Source organism: Oncorhynchus keta, unplaced genomic scaffold (genome assembly GCF_023373465.1).
Source record: "Oncorhynchus keta strain PuntledgeMale-10-30-2019 unplaced genomic scaffold, Oket_V2 Un_contig_16997_pilon_pilon, whole genome shotgun sequence".
Classification (NCBI taxonomy): domain Eukaryota; kingdom Metazoa; phylum Chordata; class Actinopteri; order Salmoniformes; family Salmonidae; genus Oncorhynchus; species Oncorhynchus keta.
This window is the reverse complement of record NW_026280226.1, coordinates 1-3,841: the sequence shown is the minus strand read 5'-3', so window position 1 is coordinate 3,841 and position 3,841 is coordinate 1. Positions and strand designations below refer to the sequence as shown.

Below are 3,841 nucleotides of genomic sequence, written 5' to 3'. Positions count from 1 at the left end.
AAATCACCAGTGTGGAGTCCTCACTACTGTAATGTTAGGATTCAGTCATGTGTCAGGTGAAGCGTAGAGTCCTTACCTTTTGGTCTGATAATTTCCCAATGTTCTCCAAATTGTTGTCTTTTAATTGCTACCATGGTCATGTGCTTTTTATATTTCTTCTGTTAGAAACATTGACATCTTGGCCCAATCCACACAATACAATTTGCACCCGTCTAAAGGGTTGACCCAAACTCTGTATTTTTCCCCAGAATAATCACATGATGCTATTTCATCTTGTTTATTTGTTTTAATCAATTTAATAATATATGCCATTTAGCAGACGCTTTTATCCAAAGCGACTTACAGTTATGTGTGCATACATTCTACGTATTGGTGGTCCCGGGAATCGAACCCACTACCCTGGCGTTACAAGCGCCATGCTCTACCAACTGAGCTACAGAATTTGATGTAGAAAGTATGATGTCACAAATGCCCATCTCCTCCCTTGGATTGAACTGTAGCCTCGTTGCATTACCCAGAGTACTAACCTGTGGTCCACGGTGGTACTAACCTGTGGTCCACGGTGGTACTGACCTGTGGTCCTCGGTGGTACTGACCTGTGGTCCACGGTGGTACTGACCTGTGGTCCACGGTGGTACTGACCTGTGGTCCTCGGTGGTACTGACCTGTGGTCCACGGTGGTACTGACCTGTGGTCCACGGTGGTACTGACCTGTGGTCCACGGTGGTACTGACCTGTGGTCCACGGTGGTACTGACCTGTGGTCCACGGTGGTACTGACCTGTGGTCCACGGTGGTACTGACCTGTGGTCCTCGGTGGTACTGACCCGTGGTCCACGGTGGTACTAACCCGTGGTCCACGGTGGTACTAACCCGTGGTCCACGGTGGTACTAACCCGTGGTCCACGGTGGTACTAACCCGTGGTCCACGGTGGTACTAACCCGTGGTCCACGGTGGTACTAACCTGTTGTCCACGGTGGTTTTCTTAAGATTTTATTTACCAGTTGGGAGTGTGCAAAACATTAAGGACACCTTCCGAACTACATATTCTCTATCTCTTATATCTCCTCTACCCCCTATCTATCTCCATCTCCTCTACCCCTCAATCTATCTCCATCTCCTCTACCCCTCCCATCTCCCTCTCCCCCTCCATCTATCTCCATCTCCTCTACCCCTCCATCTCCCTCTCCTCTACCCTATCTATCTATCTCCATCTCCTATATCTATCTACATCTCCTATATCTCCATCTATCTCCAATCTCCTATATCTATCTCCATCTCCTATATCTCCTCCATCTATCTCCATCTCCTCTATTCCACCATCTATCTCCATCGCCTCTATTCCACCATCTCCTCTATCTCGTGTCGTAGTATACCCCTCTGTAGGACTCCAGGAATGACACACACAGATACACAAAGAGTGTGAGTTTAAAATGGGCAATTTAATCACAGAGCATCTACATTCTTTCTGACATACTCAATATTCAGGTCATGTGTTGAAATAAAAAAACACGTTTATTTTTGAGTCTGGTTTTTATAATTTGACTTCATATCTCTTTCCACACTGGGAGCATTGATAATGTTTCTCTCAGGTGTGGACTTACGTGCTCTTTCAGTTGCTTTAACCATGTAAGTTTAAATCCACAGTGGGAGCAGTGGTAAAGCTTCTCTTCAGAGTGTATTATTCAGGCTCCCTAACCAGATAAAACTCTTGCAACACTGGGAGCGGTGATGAGGCTCATCCTGTGTGTGTCCTCTCATGTCTTTTCAGGTCCCCTAACCGGGTATAACTCTTTACACACTGAGAGCATTGGAAAAGCTTCTCTCCTGAGTGTGTCCTCTCCTGTGATTTTAGGCACCATGATGAGGAAAATCTCATTTCACACTGGGAGCAGTGGTAAGACTTCTCCCCTGTATGTATTCTCTCGTGTCTTTTCATGCTCCCAAACTCTGTAAAACTCTTTTCACACTGGGAACATTGGAAAGGTTTTTCACCTTTGTGTGTCCTCTCATGCCTTTTTAGGTTCACTAGCTGGGTAAATATCTTTTCACAGTATGAGCAGTGGTAGGGCTTCTCCCCTGTGTGTGTTTTCAAATGCCTTTTCAGGTTCCCTAACTGGATAAAAGTCTTTCCACACTGGGAACATCGGTAGGGCCTCTCTGCAGTGTGTATTCTTTTATGCTTTAGCAGGTCCCCTGATGAGAAAAAAGTATTTTCACAGTGGGAACAGTGGTAAGGTTTCTCTCTTGTGTGTGATCTCTCGTGTATTTTCAGGCTCCCTAATTGGGTAAAACTTTTATCACACTGGGAACATTGGAAAGGCTTTTCTCCTGTGTGTATTCTTTCATGTTCTTTTAGGTAACATAACCACTTAAAACTCTTTACACAGTGGGGACACTGGTGTGGTCTCACTGGTTTGGGCGTCTCTAGGTCTTGTTCCCTGAAGTACTCTTCCTGCTGTCAGAGTGAGAGTGTGGTCTCTCTCCTGCCAAAGACAAACAGTGTATTTAGGTAAATACTAAACAGGGACCTGAATAACACCTGCACATGATAAAACTGTATTCCTCTGACGTTTAATCCAGAATAGATCCCTCAATAACCTGAGGTCAGCATCTTAGGTTGTTTAATCCAGAATAGATCCCTCAATAACCTGAGGTCAGCATCTTAGGTTGTTTAATCCAGAATAGATCCCTCAATAACCTGAGGTCAGCATCTTAGGTTGTTTAATCCAGAATAGATCCCTCAATAACCTGAGGTCAGCATCTTAGGTTGTTTAATCCAGAATAGATCCCTCAATAACCTGAGGTCAGCATTTTAGGTGGTTTAATCCAGAATAGATCCCTCAATAACCTGAGGTCAACATCTTAGGTTGTTTAATCCAGAATAGATCCCTCAATAACCTGAGGTCAGCATCTTAGGTTGTTTAATCCAGAATAGATCCCTCAATAACCTGAGGTCAGCATCTTAGGTTGTTTAATCCAGAATAGATCCCTCAATAACCTGAGGTCAGCATTTTAGGTGGTTTAATCCAGAATAGATCCCTCAATAACCTGAGGTCAGCATCTTAGGTTGTTTAATCCAGAATAGATCCCTCAATAACCTGAGGTCAGCATCTTAGGTTGTTTAATCCAGAATAGATCCCTCAATAACCTGAGGTCAGCATTTTAGGTTGTTTAATCCAGAATAGATCCCTAAATAACCTGAGGTCAGCATCTTAGGTTGTTTAATCCAGAATAGATCCCTCAATAACCTGAGGTCAGCATTTTAGGTTGTTTAATCCAGAATATATCCTCAATAACCTGTCAGCATTTTAGGTTGTTTAATCCAGAATAGATCCCTCAATAACCTGAGGTCAGCATTTTAGGTTGTTTAATCCAGAATAGATCCCTCAATAACCTGAGGTCAGCATCTTAGGTTGTTTAATCCATAATAGATCCTCAATAACCTGAGGTCAGCATTTTAGGTTGTTTAATCCAGAATATATCCTCAATAACCTGTCAGCATTTTAGGTTGTTTAATCCAGAATAGATCCCTCAATAACCTGAGGTCAGCATTTTAGGTTGTTTAATCCAGAATAGATCCCTCAATAACCTGTCAGCATTTTAGGTTGTTTAATCCAGAATAGATCCCTCAATAACCTGAGGTCAGCATCTTAGGTTGTTTAATCCATAATAGATCCTCAATAACCTGAGGTCAGCATCTTAGGTTGTTTAATCCAGAATATATCCCTCAATAACCTGAGGTCAGCATCTTAGGTTGTTTAATCCAGAATATATCCTCAATAACCTGAGGTCAGCATTTTTAGGTTGTTTAATCCTAGAGGTCAGCATTTTAGGTTGT

At 43.0% G+C, this 3,841-nt stretch overlaps 1 long non-coding RNA gene across 8 annotated transcripts; it reads left to right on the top strand.

Moving 5' to 3' along the window:
• Positions 1-2,273: 2,273 nt before the first annotated feature.
• Positions 2,274-3,670, top strand: LOC127919551 (uncharacterized). 8 transcript variants are annotated; one of them, XR_008103278.1, is made up of 4 exons: positions 2,274-3,156; positions 3,207-3,269; positions 3,316-3,415; positions 3,608-3,670. It is a non-coding gene; the product is annotated as an uncharacterized LOC127919551 (long non-coding RNA). The 8 variants fall into 8 exon arrangements; XR_008103281.1 differs by having other exon boundaries at positions 2,274-3,169; positions 3,220-3,269; XR_008103280.1 differs by lacking the exon at positions 3,608-3,670 and adding an exon at positions 3,561-3,593.
• The last annotated feature ends 171 nt before the right edge of the window (positions 3,671-3,841 follow it).